This window comes from Salmo salar, unplaced genomic scaffold (genome assembly GCF_965601325.2).
Source record: "Salmo salar unplaced genomic scaffold, fSalSal1 ptg000293l, whole genome shotgun sequence".
In the NCBI taxonomy this organism is placed as follows: domain Eukaryota; kingdom Metazoa; phylum Chordata; class Actinopteri; order Salmoniformes; family Salmonidae; genus Salmo; species Salmo salar.
Genome location: NW_027675346.1, coordinates 2,775,944 through 2,792,927, shown reverse-complemented (window position 1 = coordinate 2,792,927; position 16,984 = coordinate 2,775,944). Strand labels below are relative to the sequence as shown.

General features: G+C 43.2%; 46 non-coding genes across 46 annotated transcripts; all 46 read right to left on the bottom strand.

The window, feature by feature from the left end:
- Window positions 1-40: 40 nt before the first annotated feature.
- Window positions 41-159, bottom strand: LOC145874085 (5S ribosomal RNA). Its single transcript, XR_014389720.1, has one exon. It is a non-coding gene; the product is annotated as a 5S ribosomal RNA (ribosomal RNA).
- A 139-nt stretch (window positions 160-298) lies between these two features.
- Window positions 299-417, bottom strand: LOC145874830 (5S ribosomal RNA). Its single transcript, XR_014390466.1, has one exon. It is a non-coding gene; the product is annotated as a 5S ribosomal RNA (ribosomal RNA).
- A 409-nt stretch (window positions 418-826) lies between these two features.
- LOC145874084 (5S ribosomal RNA) lies at window positions 827-945 on the bottom strand. Its single transcript, XR_014389719.1, has one exon. It is a non-coding gene; the product is annotated as a 5S ribosomal RNA (ribosomal RNA).
- Window positions 946-1,084: 139 nt separating this feature from the next.
- LOC145874083 (5S ribosomal RNA) lies at window positions 1,085-1,203 on the bottom strand. Its single transcript, XR_014389718.1, has one exon. It is a non-coding gene; the product is annotated as a 5S ribosomal RNA (ribosomal RNA).
- Window positions 1,204-1,612: 409 nt separating this feature from the next.
- LOC145875045 (5S ribosomal RNA) lies at window positions 1,613-1,731 on the bottom strand. Its single transcript, XR_014390679.1, has one exon. It is a non-coding gene; the product is annotated as a 5S ribosomal RNA (ribosomal RNA).
- Window positions 1,732-1,870: 139 nt separating this feature from the next.
- On the bottom strand, window positions 1,871-1,989 carry LOC145875029 (5S ribosomal RNA). The gene has a single exon (XR_014390663.1). It is a non-coding gene; the product is annotated as a 5S ribosomal RNA (ribosomal RNA).
- Window positions 1,990-2,398: 409 nt separating this feature from the next.
- Window positions 2,399-2,517, bottom strand: LOC145867881 (5S ribosomal RNA). Its single transcript, XR_014383874.1, has one exon. It is a non-coding gene; the product is annotated as a 5S ribosomal RNA (ribosomal RNA).
- Window positions 2,518-2,656: 139 nt separating this feature from the next.
- LOC145874082 (5S ribosomal RNA) lies at window positions 2,657-2,775 on the bottom strand. The gene has a single exon (XR_014389717.1). It is a non-coding gene; the product is annotated as a 5S ribosomal RNA (ribosomal RNA).
- Window positions 2,776-2,914: 139 nt separating this feature from the next.
- LOC145867985 (5S ribosomal RNA) lies at window positions 2,915-3,033 on the bottom strand. The gene has a single exon (XR_014383979.1). It is a non-coding gene; the product is annotated as a 5S ribosomal RNA (ribosomal RNA).
- Window positions 3,034-3,442: 409 nt separating this feature from the next.
- LOC145874080 (5S ribosomal RNA) lies at window positions 3,443-3,561 on the bottom strand. Its single transcript, XR_014389715.1, has one exon. It is a non-coding gene; the product is annotated as a 5S ribosomal RNA (ribosomal RNA).
- A 139-nt stretch (window positions 3,562-3,700) lies between these two features.
- On the bottom strand, window positions 3,701-3,819 carry LOC145874079 (5S ribosomal RNA). Its single transcript, XR_014389714.1, has one exon. It is a non-coding gene; the product is annotated as a 5S ribosomal RNA (ribosomal RNA).
- A 409-nt stretch (window positions 3,820-4,228) lies between these two features.
- On the bottom strand, window positions 4,229-4,347 carry LOC145875044 (5S ribosomal RNA). Its single transcript, XR_014390678.1, has one exon. It is a non-coding gene; the product is annotated as a 5S ribosomal RNA (ribosomal RNA).
- A 139-nt stretch (window positions 4,348-4,486) lies between these two features.
- On the bottom strand, window positions 4,487-4,605 carry LOC145874078 (5S ribosomal RNA). The gene has a single exon (XR_014389713.1). It is a non-coding gene; the product is annotated as a 5S ribosomal RNA (ribosomal RNA).
- Window positions 4,606-4,744: 139 nt separating this feature from the next.
- LOC145867984 (5S ribosomal RNA) lies at window positions 4,745-4,863 on the bottom strand. The gene has a single exon (XR_014383978.1). It is a non-coding gene; the product is annotated as a 5S ribosomal RNA (ribosomal RNA).
- A 409-nt stretch (window positions 4,864-5,272) lies between these two features.
- On the bottom strand, window positions 5,273-5,391 carry LOC145875552 (5S ribosomal RNA). The gene has a single exon (XR_014391191.1). It is a non-coding gene; the product is annotated as a 5S ribosomal RNA (ribosomal RNA).
- A 139-nt stretch (window positions 5,392-5,530) lies between these two features.
- On the bottom strand, window positions 5,531-5,649 carry LOC145874077 (5S ribosomal RNA). Its single transcript, XR_014389712.1, has one exon. It is a non-coding gene; the product is annotated as a 5S ribosomal RNA (ribosomal RNA).
- A 139-nt stretch (window positions 5,650-5,788) lies between these two features.
- LOC145874076 (5S ribosomal RNA) lies at window positions 5,789-5,907 on the bottom strand. Its single transcript, XR_014389711.1, has one exon. It is a non-coding gene; the product is annotated as a 5S ribosomal RNA (ribosomal RNA).
- A 409-nt stretch (window positions 5,908-6,316) lies between these two features.
- On the bottom strand, window positions 6,317-6,435 carry LOC145874075 (5S ribosomal RNA). Its single transcript, XR_014389710.1, has one exon. It is a non-coding gene; the product is annotated as a 5S ribosomal RNA (ribosomal RNA).
- A 139-nt stretch (window positions 6,436-6,574) lies between these two features.
- LOC145874074 (5S ribosomal RNA) lies at window positions 6,575-6,693 on the bottom strand. The gene has a single exon (XR_014389709.1). It is a non-coding gene; the product is annotated as a 5S ribosomal RNA (ribosomal RNA).
- Window positions 6,694-7,102: 409 nt separating this feature from the next.
- On the bottom strand, window positions 7,103-7,221 carry LOC145867880 (5S ribosomal RNA). Its single transcript, XR_014383873.1, has one exon. It is a non-coding gene; the product is annotated as a 5S ribosomal RNA (ribosomal RNA).
- Window positions 7,222-7,360: 139 nt separating this feature from the next.
- LOC145874073 (5S ribosomal RNA) lies at window positions 7,361-7,479 on the bottom strand. The gene has a single exon (XR_014389708.1). It is a non-coding gene; the product is annotated as a 5S ribosomal RNA (ribosomal RNA).
- Window positions 7,480-7,618: 139 nt separating this feature from the next.
- Window positions 7,619-7,737, bottom strand: LOC145867983 (5S ribosomal RNA). The gene has a single exon (XR_014383977.1). It is a non-coding gene; the product is annotated as a 5S ribosomal RNA (ribosomal RNA).
- Window positions 7,738-8,146: 409 nt separating this feature from the next.
- On the bottom strand, window positions 8,147-8,265 carry LOC145875551 (5S ribosomal RNA). Its single transcript, XR_014391189.1, has one exon. It is a non-coding gene; the product is annotated as a 5S ribosomal RNA (ribosomal RNA).
- A 139-nt stretch (window positions 8,266-8,404) lies between these two features.
- LOC145874072 (5S ribosomal RNA) lies at window positions 8,405-8,523 on the bottom strand. The gene has a single exon (XR_014389707.1). It is a non-coding gene; the product is annotated as a 5S ribosomal RNA (ribosomal RNA).
- Window positions 8,524-8,662: 139 nt separating this feature from the next.
- Window positions 8,663-8,781, bottom strand: LOC145874071 (5S ribosomal RNA). The gene has a single exon (XR_014389706.1). It is a non-coding gene; the product is annotated as a 5S ribosomal RNA (ribosomal RNA).
- A 139-nt stretch (window positions 8,782-8,920) lies between these two features.
- On the bottom strand, window positions 8,921-9,039 carry LOC145874069 (5S ribosomal RNA). Its single transcript, XR_014389704.1, has one exon. It is a non-coding gene; the product is annotated as a 5S ribosomal RNA (ribosomal RNA).
- A 409-nt stretch (window positions 9,040-9,448) lies between these two features.
- Window positions 9,449-9,567, bottom strand: LOC145874068 (5S ribosomal RNA). Its single transcript, XR_014389703.1, has one exon. It is a non-coding gene; the product is annotated as a 5S ribosomal RNA (ribosomal RNA).
- A 139-nt stretch (window positions 9,568-9,706) lies between these two features.
- Window positions 9,707-9,825, bottom strand: LOC145874067 (5S ribosomal RNA). Its single transcript, XR_014389702.1, has one exon. It is a non-coding gene; the product is annotated as a 5S ribosomal RNA (ribosomal RNA).
- A 409-nt stretch (window positions 9,826-10,234) lies between these two features.
- Window positions 10,235-10,353, bottom strand: LOC145867879 (5S ribosomal RNA). The gene has a single exon (XR_014383872.1). It is a non-coding gene; the product is annotated as a 5S ribosomal RNA (ribosomal RNA).
- Window positions 10,354-10,492: 139 nt separating this feature from the next.
- Window positions 10,493-10,611, bottom strand: LOC145874066 (5S ribosomal RNA). The gene has a single exon (XR_014389701.1). It is a non-coding gene; the product is annotated as a 5S ribosomal RNA (ribosomal RNA).
- A 139-nt stretch (window positions 10,612-10,750) lies between these two features.
- LOC145867981 (5S ribosomal RNA) lies at window positions 10,751-10,869 on the bottom strand. Its single transcript, XR_014383975.1, has one exon. It is a non-coding gene; the product is annotated as a 5S ribosomal RNA (ribosomal RNA).
- A 409-nt stretch (window positions 10,870-11,278) lies between these two features.
- LOC145875549 (5S ribosomal RNA) lies at window positions 11,279-11,397 on the bottom strand. The gene has a single exon (XR_014391187.1). It is a non-coding gene; the product is annotated as a 5S ribosomal RNA (ribosomal RNA).
- A 139-nt stretch (window positions 11,398-11,536) lies between these two features.
- Window positions 11,537-11,655, bottom strand: LOC145874065 (5S ribosomal RNA). Its single transcript, XR_014389700.1, has one exon. It is a non-coding gene; the product is annotated as a 5S ribosomal RNA (ribosomal RNA).
- A 139-nt stretch (window positions 11,656-11,794) lies between these two features.
- On the bottom strand, window positions 11,795-11,913 carry LOC145874064 (5S ribosomal RNA). The gene has a single exon (XR_014389699.1). It is a non-coding gene; the product is annotated as a 5S ribosomal RNA (ribosomal RNA).
- Window positions 11,914-12,322: 409 nt separating this feature from the next.
- On the bottom strand, window positions 12,323-12,441 carry LOC145874063 (5S ribosomal RNA). Its single transcript, XR_014389698.1, has one exon. It is a non-coding gene; the product is annotated as a 5S ribosomal RNA (ribosomal RNA).
- A 139-nt stretch (window positions 12,442-12,580) lies between these two features.
- Window positions 12,581-12,699, bottom strand: LOC145874062 (5S ribosomal RNA). The gene has a single exon (XR_014389697.1). It is a non-coding gene; the product is annotated as a 5S ribosomal RNA (ribosomal RNA).
- Window positions 12,700-13,108: 409 nt separating this feature from the next.
- On the bottom strand, window positions 13,109-13,227 carry LOC145874061 (5S ribosomal RNA). The gene has a single exon (XR_014389696.1). It is a non-coding gene; the product is annotated as a 5S ribosomal RNA (ribosomal RNA).
- Window positions 13,228-13,636: 409 nt separating this feature from the next.
- LOC145874060 (5S ribosomal RNA) lies at window positions 13,637-13,755 on the bottom strand. The gene has a single exon (XR_014389695.1). It is a non-coding gene; the product is annotated as a 5S ribosomal RNA (ribosomal RNA).
- Window positions 13,756-13,894: 139 nt separating this feature from the next.
- On the bottom strand, window positions 13,895-14,013 carry LOC145874058 (5S ribosomal RNA). The gene has a single exon (XR_014389693.1). It is a non-coding gene; the product is annotated as a 5S ribosomal RNA (ribosomal RNA).
- A 409-nt stretch (window positions 14,014-14,422) lies between these two features.
- On the bottom strand, window positions 14,423-14,541 carry LOC145867878 (5S ribosomal RNA). Its single transcript, XR_014383871.1, has one exon. It is a non-coding gene; the product is annotated as a 5S ribosomal RNA (ribosomal RNA).
- A 139-nt stretch (window positions 14,542-14,680) lies between these two features.
- LOC145874057 (5S ribosomal RNA) lies at window positions 14,681-14,799 on the bottom strand. Its single transcript, XR_014389692.1, has one exon. It is a non-coding gene; the product is annotated as a 5S ribosomal RNA (ribosomal RNA).
- A 139-nt stretch (window positions 14,800-14,938) lies between these two features.
- Window positions 14,939-15,057, bottom strand: LOC145867980 (5S ribosomal RNA). Its single transcript, XR_014383974.1, has one exon. It is a non-coding gene; the product is annotated as a 5S ribosomal RNA (ribosomal RNA).
- A 409-nt stretch (window positions 15,058-15,466) lies between these two features.
- On the bottom strand, window positions 15,467-15,585 carry LOC145874056 (5S ribosomal RNA). Its single transcript, XR_014389691.1, has one exon. It is a non-coding gene; the product is annotated as a 5S ribosomal RNA (ribosomal RNA).
- A 139-nt stretch (window positions 15,586-15,724) lies between these two features.
- On the bottom strand, window positions 15,725-15,843 carry LOC145874055 (5S ribosomal RNA). The gene has a single exon (XR_014389690.1). It is a non-coding gene; the product is annotated as a 5S ribosomal RNA (ribosomal RNA).
- Window positions 15,844-16,252: 409 nt separating this feature from the next.
- Window positions 16,253-16,371, bottom strand: LOC145874054 (5S ribosomal RNA). Its single transcript, XR_014389689.1, has one exon. It is a non-coding gene; the product is annotated as a 5S ribosomal RNA (ribosomal RNA).
- Window positions 16,372-16,780: 409 nt separating this feature from the next.
- Window positions 16,781-16,899, bottom strand: LOC145874053 (5S ribosomal RNA). Its single transcript, XR_014389688.1, has one exon. It is a non-coding gene; the product is annotated as a 5S ribosomal RNA (ribosomal RNA).
- Between the last annotated feature and the right edge of the window lie 85 nt (window positions 16,900-16,984).

Here is a 16,984-nt window from a genome sequence, read left to right as displayed (position 1 = left end):
GCTGATGAAATAGTGCAAGAGCACACCCTCGTGGACAAAATGCTTACAGCACCTGGTATTCCCAGGCGGTCTCCCATCCAAGTACTAACCAGGCCCGACCCTGCTTAGCTTCCGAGATCAGACGAGATCGGGCGTACCCAGGCTGGTATGGCCGTAAGCGAGAAACAATCTCTTGCTACAACATATATAGTCAAAGTGAGTCTGATAAAACAGACATTTAGTCAATTCATCATTAAATGCTTAATACAAGGCAGTGTTGCTGATGAAATAGTGCAAGAGCACACCCTCGTGGACAAAATGCTTACAGCACCTGGTATTCCCAGGCGGTCTCCCATCCAAGTACTAACCAGGCCCGACCCTGCTTAGCTTCCGAGATCAGACGAGATCGGGGGTACTCAGGCTGGTATGGCCGTAAGCGAGAAACAATCTCTTGCTACAACATATATAGTCAAAGTGAGTGTGATAAACAGACATTGCATTTTCACCAATTAGATAAGCAGCTTGAACTTTGTGTCACTGAAAAAGTAGAAGAAATTACAAACACTGTTCCCATCACTTTTTAGCACAGGTAGTTGGATAAAATACAAACTTTATTTCCTTTCATCATTTGAACAGGGCAAAGGAGCACAAAGCACACACAAGCTGCATTCAGCAACAATATTCTTGTTTGTCTTATAAATACAAGGCAGATGCTAATTGAAAACACAAGGAAATTTGATCCTATTAAAAAGGCAGGAAGCTGCATTTAGTCAATTCATCATTAAATGCTTACTACAAGGCAGTGTTGCTGATGAAATAGTGCAGGGGCACACCCTCGTGGACAAAATGCTTACAGCACCTGGTATTCCCAGGCGGTCTCCCATCCAAGTACTAACCAGGCCCGACCCTGCTTAGCTTCCGAGATCAGACGAGATCGGGCGTACCCAGGCTGGTATGGCCGTAAGCGAGAAACAATCTCTTGCTACAACATATATAGTCAAAGTGAGTCTGATAAAACAGACATTTAGTCAATTCATCATTAAATGCTTAATACAAGGCAGTGTTGCTGATGAAATAGTGCAAGAGCACACCCTCGTGGACAAAATGCTTACAGCACCTGGTATTCCCAGGCGGTCTCCCATCCAAGTACTAACCAGGCCCGACCCTGCTTAGCTTCCGAGATCAGACGAGATCGGGCGTACCCAGGCTGGTATGGCCGTAAGCGAGAAACAATCTCTTGCTACAACATATATAGTCAAAGTGAGTGTGATAAACAGACATTGCATTTTCACCAATTAGATAAGCAGCTTGAACTTTGTGTCACTGAAAAAGTAGAAGAAATTACAAACACTGTTCCCATCACTTTTTAGCACAGGTAGTTGGATAAAATACAAACTTTATTTCCTTTCATCATTTGAACAGGGCAAAGGAGCACAAAGCACACACAAGCTGCATTCAGCAACAATATTCTTGTTTGTCTTATAAATACAAGGCAGATGCTAATTGAAAACACAAGGAAATTTGATCCTATTAAAAAGGCAGGAAGCTGCATTTAGTCAATTCATCATTAAATGCTTACTACAAGGCAGTGTTGCTGATGAAATAGTGCAGGGGCACACCCTCGTGGACAAAATGCTTACAGCACCTGGTATTCCCAGGCGGTCTCCCATCCAAGTACTAACCAGGCCCGACCCTGCTTAGCTTCCGAGATCAGACGAGATCGGGCGTACCCAAGCTGGTATGGCCGTAAGCGAGAAACAATCTCTTGCTACAACATATATAGTCAAAGTGAATCTGATAAAACAGACATTTAGTCAATTCATCATTAAATGCTTAATACAAGGCAGTGTTGCTGATGAAATAGTGCAAGAGCACACCCTCGTGGACAAAATGCTTACAGCACCTGGTATTCCCAGGCGGTCTCCCATCCAAGTACTAACCAGGCCCGACCCTGTTTAGCTTCCGAGATCAGACGAGATCGGGCGTACCCAGGCTGGTATGGCCGTAAGCGAGAAACAATCTCTTGCTACAACATATATAGTCAAAGTGAGTGTGATAAACAGACATTGCATTTTCACCAATTAGATAAGCAGCTTGAACTTTGTGTCACTGAAAAAGTAGAAGAAATTACAAACACTGTTCCCATCACTTTTTAGCACAGGTAGTTGGATAAAATACAAACTTTATTTCCTTTCATCATTTGAACAGGGCAAAGGAGCACAAAGCACACACAAGCTGCATTCAGCAACAATATTCTTGTTTGTCTTATAAATACAAGGCAGATGCTAATTGAAAACACAAGGAAATTTGATCCTATTAAAAAGGCAGGAAGCTGCATTTAGTCAATTCATCATTAAATGCTTACTACAAGGCAGTGTTGCTGATGAAATAGTGCAGGGGCACACCCTCGTGGACAAAATGCTTACAGCACCTGGTATTCCCAGGCGGTCTCCCATCCAAGTACTAACCAGGCCCGACCCTGCTTAGCTTCCAAGATCAGACGAGATCGGGCGTACCCAGGCTGGTATGGCCGTAAGCGAGAAACAATCTCTTGCTACAACATATATAGTCAAAGTGAATCTGATAAAACAGACATTTAGTCAATTCATCATTAAATGCTTAATACAAGGCAGTGTTGCTGATGAAATAGTGCAAGAGCACACCCTCGTGGACAAAATGCTTACAGCACCTGGTATTCCCAGGCGGTCTCCCATCCAAGTACTAACCAGGCCCGACCCTGCTTAGCTTCCGAGATCAGACGAGATCGGGCGTACCCAGGCTGGTATGGCCGTAAGCGAGAAACAATCTCTTGCTACAACATATATAGTCAAAGTGAGTCTGATAAAACAGACATTTAGTCAATTCATCATTAAATGCTTAATACAAGGCAGTGTTGCTGATGAAATAGTGCAAGAGCACACCCTCGTGGACAAAATGCTTACAGCACCTGGTATTCCCAGGCGGTCTCCCATCCAAGTACTAACCAGGCCCGACCCTGCTTAGCTTCCGAGATCAGACGAGATCGGGGGTACTCAGGCTGGTATGGCCGTAAGAGAGAAACAATCTCTTGCTACAACATATATAGTCAAAGTGAGTGTGATAAACAGACATTGCATTTTCACCAATTAGATAAGCAGCTTGAACTTTGTGTCACTGAAAAAGTAGAAGAAATTACAAACACTGTTCCCATCACTTTTTAGCACAGGTAGTTGGATAAAATACAAACTTTATTTCCTTTCATCATTTGAACAGGGCAAAGGAGCACAAAGCACACACAAGCTGCATTCAGCAACAATATTCTTGTTTGTCTTATAAATACAAGGCAGATGCTAATTGAAAACACAAGGAAATTTGATCCTATTAAAAAGGCAGGAAGCTGCATTTAGTCAATTCATCATTAAATGCTTACTACAAGGCAGTGTTGCTGATGAAATAGTGCAGGGGCACACCCTCGTGGACAAAATGCTTACAGCACCTGGTATTCCCAGGCGGTCTCCCATCCAAGTACTAACCAGGCCCGACCCTGCTTAGCTTCCGAGATCAGACGAGATCGGGCGTACCCAGGCTGGTATGGCCGTAAGCGAGAAACAATCTCTTGCTACAACATATATAGTCAAAGTGAATCTGATAAAACAGACATTTAGTCAATTCATCATTAAATGCTTAATACAAGGCAGTGTTGCTGATGAAATAGTGCAAGAGCACACCCTCGTGGACAAAATGCTTACAGCACCTGGTATTCCCAGGCGGTCTCCCATCCAAGTACTAACCAGGCCCGACCCTGCTTAGCTTCCGAGATCAGACGAGATCGGGCGTACCCAGGCTGGTATGGCCGTAAGCGAGGAACGAACTCTTGCTACAACATATATAGTCAAAGTGAGTGTGATAAACAGACATTGCATTTTCACCAATTAGATAAGCAGCTTGAACTTTGTGTCACTGAAAAAGTAGAAGAAATTACAAACACTGTTCCCATCACTTTTTAGCACAGGTAGTTGGATAAAATACAAACTTTATTTCCTTTCATCATTTGAACAGGGCAAAGGAGCACAAAGCACACACAAGCTGCATTCAGCAACAATATTCTTGTTTGTCTTATAAATACAAGGCAGATGCTAATTGAAAACACAAGGAAATTTGATCCTATTAAAAAGGCAGGAAGCTGCATTTAGTCAATTCATCATTAAATGCTTACTACAAGGCAGTGTTGCTGATGAAATAGTGCAGGGGCACACCCTCGTGGACAAAATGCTTACAGCACCTGGTATTCCCAGGCGGTCTCCCATCCAAGTACTAACCAGGCCCGACCCTGCTTAGCTTCCGAGATCAGACGAGATCGGGCGTACCCAAGCTGGTATGGCCGTAAGCGAGAAACAATCTCTTGCTACAACATATATAGTCAAAGTGAATCTGATAAAACAGACATTTAGTCAATTCATCATTAAATGCTTAATACAAGGCAGTGTTGCTGATGAAATAGTGCAAGAGCACACCCTCGTGGACAAAATGCTTACAGCACCTGGTATTCCCAGGCGGTCTCCCATCCAAGTACTAACCAGGCCCGACCCTGCTTAGCTTCCGAGATCAGACGAGATCGGGCGTACCCAGGCTGGTATGGCCGTAAGCGAGAAACAATCTCTTGCTACAACATATATAGTCAAAGTGAGTCTGATAAAACAGACATTTAGTCAATTCATCATTAAATGCTTAATACAAGGCAGTGTTGCTGATGAAATAGTGCAAGAGCACACCCTCGTGGACAAAATGCTTACAGCACCTGGTATTCCCAGGCGGTCTCCCATCCAAGTACTAACCAGGCCCGACCCTGCTTAGCTTCCGAGATCAGACGAGATCGGGGGTACTCAGGCTGGTATGGCCGTAAGAGAGAAACAATCTCTTGCTACAACATATATAGTCAAAGTGAGTGTGATAAACAGACATTGCATTTTCACCAATTAGATAAGCAGCTTGAACTTTGTGTCACTGAAAAAGTAGAAGAAATTACAAACACTGTTCCCATCACTTTTTAGCACAGGTAGTTGGATAAAATACAAACTTTATTTCCTTTCATCATTTGAACAGGGCAAAGGAGCACAAAGCACACACAAGCTGCATTCAGCAACAATATTCTTGTTTGTCTTATAAATACAAGGCAGATGCTAATTGAAAACACAAGGAAATTTGATCCTATTAAAAAGGCAGGAAGCTGCATTTAGTCAATTCATCATTAAATGCTTACTACAAGGCAGTGTTGCTGATGAAATAGTGCAGGGGCACACCCTCGTGGACAAAATGCTTACAGCACCTGGTATTCCCAGGCGGTCTCCCATCCAAGTACTAACCAGGCCCGACCCTGCTTAGCTTCCGAGATCAGACGAGATCAGGCGTACCCAGGCTGGTATGGCCGTAAGCGAGAAACAATCTCTTGCTACAACATATATAGTCAAAGTGAGTCTGATAAAACAGACATTTAGTCAATTCATCATTAAATGCTTAATACAAGGCAGTGTTGCTGATGAAATAGTGCAAGAGCACACCCTCGTGGACAAAATGCTTACAGCACCTGGTATTCCCAGGCGGTCTCCCATCCAAGTACTAACCAGGCCCGACCCTGCTTAGCTTCCGAGATCAGACGAGATCGGGCGTACCCAGGCTGGTATGGCCGTAAGCGAGAAACAATCTCTTGCTACAACATATATAGTCAAAGTGAATCTGATAAAACAGACATTTAGTCAATTCATCATTAAATGCTTAATACAAGGCAGTGTTGCTGATGAAATAGTGCAAGAGCACACCCTCGTGGACAAAATGCTTACAGCACCTGGTATTCCCAGGCGGTCTCCCATCCAAGTACTAACCAGGCCCGACCCTGCTTAGCTTCCGAGATCAGACGAGATCGGGCGTACCCAGGCTGGTATGGCCGTAAGCGAGAAACAATCTCTTGCTACAACATATATAGTCAAAGTGAGTGTGATAAACAGACATTGCATTTTCACCAATTAGATAAGCAGCTTGAACTTTGTGTCACTGAAAAAGTAGAAGAAATTACAAACACTGTTCCCATCACTTTTTAGCACAGGTAGTTGGATAAAATACAAACTTTATTTCCTTTCATCATTTGAACAGGGCAAAGGAGCACAAAGCACACACAAGCTGCATTCAGCAACAATATTCTTGTTTGTCTTATAAATACAAGGCAGATGCTAATTGAAAACACAAGGAAATTTGATCCTATTAAAAAGGCAGGAAGCTGCATTTAGTCAATTCATCATTAAATGCTTACTACAAGGCAGTGTTGCTGATGAAATAGTGCAGGGGCACACCCTCGTGGACAAAATGCTTACAGCACCTGGTATTCCCAGGCGGTCTCCCATCCAAGTACTAACCAGGCCCGACCCTGCTTAGCTTCCGAGATCAGACGAGATCGGGCGTACCCAGGCTGGTATGGCCGTAAGCGAGAAACAATCTCTTGCTACAACATATATAGTCAAAGTGAATCTGATAAAACAGACATTTAGTCAATTCATCATTAAATGCTTAATACAAGGCAGTGTTGCTGATGAAATAGTGCAAGAGCACACCCTCGTGGACAAAATGCTTACAGCACCTGGTATTCCCAGGCGGTCTCCCATCCAAGTACTAACCAGGCCCGACCCTGCTTAGCTTCCGAGATCAGACGAGATCGGGCGTACCCAGGCTGGTATGGCCGTAAGCGAGAAACAATCTCTTGCTACAACATATATAGTCAAAGTGAGTGTGATAAACAGACATTGCATTTTCACCAATTAGATAAGCAGCTTGAACTTTGTGTCACTGAAAAAGTAGAAGAAATTACAAACACTGTTCCCATCACTTTTTAGCACAGGTAGTTGGATAAAATACAAACTTTATTTCCTTTCATCATTTGAACAGGGCAAAGGAGCACAAAGCACACACAAGCTGCATTCAGCAACAATATTCTTGTTTGTCTTATAAATACAAGGCAGATGCTAATTGAAAACACAAGGAAATTTGATCCTATTAAAAAGGCAGGAAGCTGCATTTAGTCAATTCATCATTAAATGCTTACTACAAGGCAGTGTTGCTGATGAAATAGTGCAGGGGCACACCCTCGTGGACAAAATGCTTACAGCACCTGGTATTCCCAGGCGGTCTCCCATCCAAGTACTAACCAGGCCCGACCCTGCTTAGCTTCCAAGATCAGACGAGATCGGGCGTACCCAGGCTGGTATGGCCGTAAGCGAGAAACAATCTCTTGCTACAACATATATAGTCAAAGTGAATCTGATAAAACAGACATTTAGTCAATTCATCATTAAATGCTTAATACAAGGCAGTGTTGCTGATGAAATAGTGCAAGAGCACACCCTCGTGGACAAAATGCTTACAGCACCTGGTATTCCCAGGCGGTCTCCCATCCAAGTACTAACCAGGCCCGACCCTGCTTAGCTTCCGAGATCAGACGAGATCGGGCGTACCCAGGCTGGTATGGCCGTAAGCGAGAAACAATCTCTTGCTACAACATATATAGTCAAAGTGAGTCTGATAAAACAGACATTTAGTCAATTCATCATTAAATGCTTAATACAAGGCAGTGTTGCTGATGAAATAGTGCAAGAGCACACCCTCGTGGACAAAATGCTTACAGCACCTGGTATTCCCAGGCGGTCTCCCATCCAAGTACTAACCAGGCCCGACCCTGCTTAGCTTCCGAGATCAGACGAGATCGGGGGTACTCAGGCTGGTATGGCCGTAAGAGAGAAACAATCTCTTGCTACAACATATATAGTCAAAGTGAGTGTGATAAACAGACATTGCATTTTCACCAATTAGATAAGCAGCTTGAACTTTGTGTCACTGAAAAAGTAGAAGAAATTACAAACACTGTTCCCATCACTTTTTAGCACAGGTAGTTGGATAAAATACAAACTTTATTTCCTTTCATCATTTGAACAGGGCAAAGGAGCACAAAGCACACACAAGCTGCATTCAGCAACAATATTCTTGTTTGTCTTATAAATACAAGGCAGATGCTAATTGAAAACACAAGGAAATTTGATCCTATTAAAAAGGCAGGAAGCTGCATTTAGTCAATTCATCATTAAATGCTTACTACAAGGCAGTGTTGCTGATGAAATAGTGCAGGGGCACACCCTCGTGGACAAAATGCTTACAGCACCTGGTATTCCCAGGCGGTCTCCCATCCAAGTACTAACCAGGCCCGACCCTGCTTAGCTTCCGAGATCAGACGAGATCAGGCGTACCCAGGCTGGTATGGCCGTAAGCGAGAAACAATCTCTTGCTACAACATATATAGTCAAAGTGAGTCTGATAAAACAGACATTTAGTCAATTCATCATTAAATGCTTAATACAAGGCAGTGTTGCTGATGAAATAGTGCAAGAGCACACCCTCGTGGACAAAATGCTTACAGCACCTGGTATTCCCAGGCGGTCTCCCATCCAAGTACTAACCAGGCCCGACCCTGCTTAGCTTCCGAGATCAGACGAGATCGGGCGTACCCAGGCTGGTATGGCCGTAAGCGAGAAACAATCTCTTGCTACAACATATATAGTCAAAGTGAATCTGATAAAACAGACATTTAGTCAATTCATCATTAAATGCTTAATACAAGGCAGTGTTGCTGATGAAATAGTGCAAGAGCACACCCTCGTGGACAAAATGCTTACAGCACCTGGTATTCCCAGGCGGTCTCCCATCCAAGTACTAACCAGGCCCGACCCTGCTTAGCTTCCGAGATCAGACGAGATCGGGCGTACCCAGGCTGGTATGGCCGTAAGCGAGAAACAATCTCTTGCTACAACATATATAGTCAAAGTGAATCTGATAAAACAGACATTTAGTCAATTCATCATTAAATGCTTAATACAAGGCAGTGTTGCTGATGAAATAGTGCAAGAGCACACCCTCGTGGACAAAATGCTTACAGCACCTGGTATTCCCAGGCGGTCTCCCATCCAAGTACTAACCAGGCCCGACCCTGCTTAGCTTCCGAGATCAGACGAGATCGGGCGTACCCAGGCTGGTATGGCCGTAAGCGAGAAACAATCTCTTGCTACAACATATATAGTCAAAGTGAGTGTGATAAACAGACATTGCATTTTCACCAATTAGATAAGCAGCTTGAACTTTGTGTCACTGAAAAAGTAGAAGAAATTACAAACACTGTTCCCATCACTTTTTAGCACAGGTAGTTGGATAAAATACAAACTTTATTTCCTTTCATCATTTGAACAGGGCAAAGGAGCACAAAGCACACACAAGCTGCATTCAGCAACAATATTCTTGTTTGTCTTATAAATACAAGGCAGATGCTAATTGAAAACACAAGGAAATTTGATCCTATTAAAAAGGCAGGAAGCTGCATTTAGTCAATTCATCATTAAATGCTTACTACAAGGCAGTGTTGCTGATGAAATAGTGCAGGGGCACACCCTCGTGGACAAAATGCTTACAGCACCTGGTATTCCCAGGCGGTCTCCCATCCAAGTACTAACCAGGCCCGACCCTGCTTAGCTTCCGAGATCAGACGAGATCGGGCGTACCCAGGCTGGTATGGCCGTAAGCGAGAAACAATCTCTTGCTACAACATATATAGTCAAAGTGAATCTGATAAAACAGACATTTAGTCAATTCATCATTAAATGCTTAATACAAGGCAGTGTTGCTGATGAAATAGTGCAAGAGCACACCCTCGTGGACAAAATGCTTACAGCACCTGGTATTCCCAGGCGGTCTCCCATCCAAGTACTAACCAGGCCCGACCCTGCTTAGCTTCCGAGATCAGACGAGATCGGGCGTACCCAGGCTGGTATGGCCGTAAGCGAGAAACAATCTCTTGCTACAACATATATAGTCAAAGTGAGTGTGATAAACAGACATTGCATTTTCACCAATTAGATAAGCAGCTTGAACTTTGTGTCACTGAAAAAGTAGAAGAAATTACAAACACTGTTCCCATCACTTTTTAGCACAGGTAGTTGGATAAAATACAAACTTTATTTCCTTTCATCATTTGAACAGGGCAAAGGAGCACAAAGCACACACAAGCTGCATTCAGCAACAATATTCTTGTTTGTCTTATAAATACAAGGCAGATGCTAATTGAAAACACAAGGAAATTTGATCCTATTAAAAAGGCAGGAAGCTGCATTTAGTCAATTCATCATTAAATGCTTACTACAAGGCAGTGTTGCTGATGAAATAGTGCAGGGGCACACCCTCGTGGACAAAATGCTTACAGCACCTGGTATTCCCAGGCGGTCTCCCATCCAAGTACTAACCAGGCCCGACCCTGCTTAGCTTCCAAGATCAGACGAGATCGGGCGTACCCAGGCTGGTATGGCCGTAAGCGAGAAACAATCTCTTGCTACAACATATATAGTCAAAGTGAATCTGATAAAACAGACATTTAGTCAATTCATCATTAAATGCTTAATACAAGGCAGTGTTGCTGATGAAATAGTGCAAGAGCACACCCTCGTGGACAAAATGCTTACAGCACCTGGTATTCCCAGGCGGTCTCCCATCCAAGTACTAACCAGGCCCGACCCTGCTTAGCTTCCGAGATCAGACGAGATCGGGCGTACCCAGGCTGGTATGGCCGTAAGCGAGAAACAATCTCTTGCTACAACATATATAGTCAAAGTGAGTCTGATAAAACAGACATTTAGTCAATTCATCATTAAATGCTTAATACAAGGCAGTGTTGCTGATGAAATAGTGCAAGAGCACACCCTCGTGGACAAAATGCTTACAGCACCTGGTATTCCCAGGCGGTCTCCCATCCAAGTACTAACCAGGCCCGACCCTGCTTAGCTTCCGAGATCAGACGAGATCGGGGGTACTCAGGCTGGTATGGCCGTAAGAGAGAAACAATCTCTTGCTACAACATATATAGTCAAAGTGAGTGTGATAAACAGACATTGCATTTTCACCAATTAGATAAGCAGCTTGAACTTTGTGTCACTGAAAAAGTAGAAGAAATTACAAACACTGTTCCCATCACTTTTTAGCACAGGTAGTTGGATAAAATACAAACTTTATTTCCTTTCATCATTTGAACAGGGCAAAGGAGCACAAAGCACACACAAGCTGCATTCAGCAACAATATTCTTGTTTGTCTTATAAATACAAGGCAGATGCTAATTGAAAACACAAGGAAATTTGATCCTATTAAAAAGGCAGGAAGCTGCATTTAGTCAATTCATCATTAAATGCTTACTACAAGGCAGTGTTGCTGATGAAATAGTGCAGGGGCACACCCTCGTGGACAAAATGCTTACAGCACCTGGTATTCCCAGGCGGTCTCCCATCCAAGTACTAACCAGGCCCGACCCTGCTTAGCTTCCGAGATCAGACGAGATCAGGCGTACCCAGGCTGGTATGGCCGTAAGCGAGAAACAATCTCTTGCTACAACATATATAGTCAAAGTGAGTCTGATAAAACAGACATTTAGTCAATTCATCATTAAATGCTTAATACAAGGCAGTGTTGCTGATGAAATAGTGCAAGAGCACACCCTCGTGGACAAAATGCTTACAGCACCTGGTATTCCCAGGCGGTCTCCCATCCAAGTACTAACCAGGCCCGACCCTGCTTAGCTTCCGAGATCAGACGAGATCGGGCGTACCCAGGCTGGTATGGCCGTAAGCGAGAAACAATCTCTTGCTACAACATATATAGTCAAAGTGAATCTGATAAAACAGACATTTAGTCAATTCATCATTAAATGCTTAATACAAGGCAGTGTTGCTGATGAAATAGTGCAAGAGCACACCCTCGTGGACAAAATGCTTACAGCACCTGGTATTCCCAGGCGGTCTCCCATCCAAGTACTAACCAGGCCCGACCCTGCTTAGCTTCCGAGATCAGACGAGATCGGGCGTACCCAGGCTGGTATGGCCGTAAGCGAGAAACAATCTCTTGCTACAACATATATAGTCAAAGTGAGTGTGATAAACAGACATTGCATTTTCACCAATTAGATAAGCAGCTTGAACTTTGTGTCACTGAAAAAGTAGAAGAAATTACAAACACTGTTCCCATCACTTTTTAGCACAGGTAGTTGGATAAAATACAAACTTTATTTCCTTTCATCATTTGAACAGGGCAAAGGAGCACAAAGCACACACAAGCTGCATTCAGCAACAATATTCTTGTTTGTCTTATAAATACAAGGCAGATGCTAATTGAAAACACAAGGAAATTTGATCCTATTAAAAAGGCAGGAAGCTGCATTTAGTCAATTCATCATTAAATGCTTACTACAAGGCAGTGTTGCTGATGAAATAGTGCAGGGGCACACCCTCGTGGACAAAATGCTTACAGCACCTGGTATTCCCAGGCGGTCTCCCATCCAAGTACTAACCAGGCCCGACCCTGCTTAGCTTCCGAGATCAGACGAGATCGGGCGTACCCAGGCTGGTATGGCCGTAAGCGAGAAACAATCTCTTGCTACAACATATATAGTCAAAGTGAATCTGATAAAACAGACATTTAGTCAATTCATCATTAAATGCTTAATACAAGGCAGTGTTGCTGATGAAATAGTGCAAGAGCACACCCTCGTGGACAAAATGCTTACAGCACCTGGTATTCCCAGGCGGTCTCCCATCCAAGTACTAACCAGGCCCGACCCTGCTTAGCTTCCGAGATCAGACGAGATCGGGCGTACCCAGGCTGGTATGGCCGTAAGCGAGAAACAATCTCTTGCTACAACATATATAGTCAAAGTGAGTGTGATAAACAGACATTGCATTTTCACCAATTAGATAAGCAGCTTGAACTTTGTGTCACTGAAAAAGTAGAAGAAATTACAAACACTGTTCCCATCACTTTTTAGCACAGGTAGTTGGATAAAATACAAACTTTATTTCCTTTCATCATTTGAACAGGGCAAAGGAGCACAAAGCACACACAAGCTGCATTCAGCAACAATATTCTTGTTTGTCTTATAAATACAAGGCAGATGCTAATTGAAAACACAAGGAAATTTGATCCTATTAAAAAGGCAGGAAGCTGCATTTAGTCAATTCATCATTAAATGCTTACTACAAGGCAGTGTTGCTGATGAAATAGTGCAGGGGCACACCCTCGTGGACAAAATGCTTACAGCACCTGGTATTCCCAGGCGGTCTCCCATCCAAGTACTAACCAGGCCCGACCCTGCTTAGCTTCCGAGATCAGACGAGATCGGGCGTACCCAGGCTGGTATGGCCGTAAGCGAGAAACAATCTCTTGCTACAACATATATAGTCAAAGTGAGTGTGATAAACAGACATTGCATTTTCACCAATTAGATAAGCAGCTTGAACTTTGTGTCACTGAAAAAGTAGAAGAAATTACAAACACTGTTCCCATCACTTTTTAGCACAGGTAGTTGGATAAAATACAAACTTTATTTCCTTTCATCATTTGAACAGGGCAAAGGAGCACAAAGCACACACAAGCTGCATTCAGCAACAATATTCTTGTTTGTCTTATAAATACAAGGCAGATGCTAATTGAAAACACAAGGAAATTTGATCCTATTAAAAAGGCAGGAAGCTGCATTTAGTCAATTCATCATTAAATGCTTACTACAAGGCAGTGTTGCTGATGAAATAGTGCAGGGGCACACCCTCGTGGACAAAATGCTTACAGCACCTGGTATTCCCAGGCGGTCTCCCATCCAAGTACTAACCAGGCCCGACCCTGCTTAGCTTCCGAGATCAGACGAGATCGGGCGTACCCAGGCTGGTATGGCCGTAAGCGAGAAACAATCTCTTGCTACAACATATATAGTCAAAGTGAATCTGATAAAACAGACATTTAGTCAATTCATCATTAAATGCTTAATACAAGGCAGTGTTGCTGATGAAATAGTGCAAGAGCACACCCTCGTGGACAAAATGCTTACAGCACCTGGTATTCCCAGGCGGTCTCCCATCCAAGTACTAACCAGGCCCGACCCTGCTTAGCTTCCGAGATCAGACGAGATCGGGCGTACCCAGGCTGGTATGGCCGTAAGCGAGAAACAATCTCTTGCTACAACATATATAGTCAAAGTGAGTGTGATAAACAGACATTGCATTTTCACCAATTAGATAAGCAGCTTGAACTTTGTGTCACTGAAAAAGTAGAAGAAATTACAAACACTGTTCCCATCACTTTTTAGCACAGGTAGTTGGATAAAATACAAACTTTATTTCCTTTCATCATTTGAACAGGGCAAAGGAGCACAAAGCACACACAAGCTGCATTCAGCAACAATATTCTTGTTTGTCTTATAAATACAAGGCAGATGCTAATTGAAAACACAAGGAAATTTGATCCTATTAAAAAGGCAGGAAGCTGCATTTAGTCAATTCATCATTAAATGCTTACTACAAGGCAGTGTTGCTGATGAAATAGTGCAGGGGCACACCCTCGTGGACAAAATGCTTACAGCACCTGGTATTCCCAGGCGGTCTCCCATCCAAGTACTAACCAGGCCCGACCCTGCTTAGCTTCCAAGATCAGACGAGATCGGGCGTACCCAGGCTGGTATGGCCGTAAGCGAGAAACGATCTCTTGCTACAACATATATAGTCAAAGTGAATCTGATAAAACAGACATTTAGTCAATTCATCATTAAATGCTTAATACAAGGCAGTGTTGCTGATGAAATAGTGCAAGAGCACACCCTCGTGGACAAAATGCTTACAGCACCTGGTATTCCCAGGCGGTCTCCCATCCAAGTACTAACCAGGCCCGACCCTGCTTAGCTTCCGAGATCAGACGAGATCGGGCGTACCCAGGCTGGTATGGCCGTAAGCGAGAAACAATCTCTTGCTACAACATATATAGTCAAAGTGAGTCTGATAAAACAGACATTTAGTCAATTCATCATTAAATGCTTAATACAAGGCAGTGTTGCTGATGAAATAGTGCAAGAGCACACCCTCGTGGACAAAATGCTTACAGCACCTGGTATTCCCAGGCGGTCTCCCATCCAAGTACTAACCAGGCCCGACCCTGCTTAGCTTCCGAGATCAGACGAGATCGGGGGTACTCAGGCTGGTATGGCCGTAAGAGAGAAACAATCTCTTGCTACAACATATATAGTCAAAGTGAGTGTGATAAACAGACATTGCATTTTCACCAATTAGATAAGCAGCTTGAACTTTGTGTCACTGAAAAAGTAGAAGAAATTACAAACACTGTTCCCATCACTTTTTAGCACAGGTAGTTGGATAAAATACAAACTTTATTTCCTTTCATCATTTGAACAGGGCAAAGGAGCACAAAGCACACACAAGCTGCATTCAGCAACAATATTCTTGTTTGTCTTATAAATACAAGGCAGATGCTAATTGAAAACACAAGGAAATTTGATCCTATTAAAAAGGCAGGAAGCTGCATTTAGTCAATTCATCATTAAATGCTTACTACAAGGCAGTGTTGCTGATGAAATAGTGCAGGGGCACACCCTCGTGGACAAAATGCTTACAGCACCTGGTATTCCCAGGCGGTCTCCCATCCAAGTACTAACCAGGCCCGACCCTGCTTAGCTTCCGAGATCAGACGAGATCGGGCGTACCCAGGCTGGTATGGCCGTAAGCGAGAAACAATCTCTTGCTACAACATATATAGTCAAAGTGAATCTGATAAAACAGACATTTAGTCAATTCATCATTAAATGCTTAATACAAGGCAGTGTTGCTGATGAAATAGTGCAAGAGCACACCCTCGTGGACAAAATGCTTACAGCACCTGGTATTCCCAGGCGGTCTCCCATCCAAGTACTAACCAGGCCCGACCCTGCTTAGCTTCCGAGATCAGACGAGATCGGGCGTACCCAGGCTGGTATGGCCGTAAGCGAGAAACAATCTCTTGCTACAACATATATAGTCAAAGTGAGTGTGATAAACAGACATTGCATTTTCACCAATTAGATAAGCAGCTTGAACTTTGTGTCACTGAAAAAGTAGAAGAAATTACAAACACTGTTCCCATCACTTTTTAGCACAGGTAGTTGGATAAAATACAAACTTTATTTCCTTTCATCATTTGAACAGGGCAAAGGAGCACAAAGCACACACAAGCTGCATTCAGCAACAATATTCTTGTTTGTCTTATAAATACAAGGCAGATGCTAATTGAAAACACAAGGAAATTTGATCCTATTAAAAAGGCAGGAAGCTGCATTTAGTCAATTCATCATTAAATGCTTACTACAAGGCAGTGTTGCTGATGAAATAGTGCAGGGGCACACCCTCGTGGACAAAATGCTTACAGCACCTGGTATTCCCAGGCGGTCTCCCATCCAAGTACTAACCAGGCCCGACCCTGCTTAGCTTCCGAGATCAGACGAGATCGGGCGTACCCAGGCTGGTATGGCCGTAAGCGAGAAACAATCTCTTGCTACAACATATATAGTCAAAGTGAGTGTGATAAACAGACATTGCATTTTCACCAATTAGATAAGCAGCTTGAACTTTGTGTCACTGAAAAAGTAGAAGAAATTACAAACACTGTTCCCATCACTTTTTAGCACAGGTAGTTGGATAAAATACAAACTTTATTTCCTTTCATCATTTGAACAGGGCAAAGGAGCACAAAGCACACACAAGCTGCATTCAGCAACAATATTCTTGTTTGTCTTATAAATACAAGGCAGATGCTAATTGAAAACACAAGGAAATTTGATCCTATTAAAAAGGCAGGAAGCTGCATTTAGTCAATTCATCATTAAATGCTTACTACAAGGCAGTGTTGCTGATGAAATAGTGCAGGGGCACACCCTCGTGGACAAAATGCTTACAGCACCTGGTATTCCCAGGCGGTCTCCCATCCAAGTACTAACCAGGCCCGACCCTGCTTAGCTTCCGAGATCAGACGAGATCGGGCGTACCCAGGCTGGTATGGCCGTAAGCGAGAAACAATCTCTTGCTACAACATATATAGTCAAAGTGAATCTGATAAAACAGACATTTAGTCAATTCATCATTAAATGCTTAA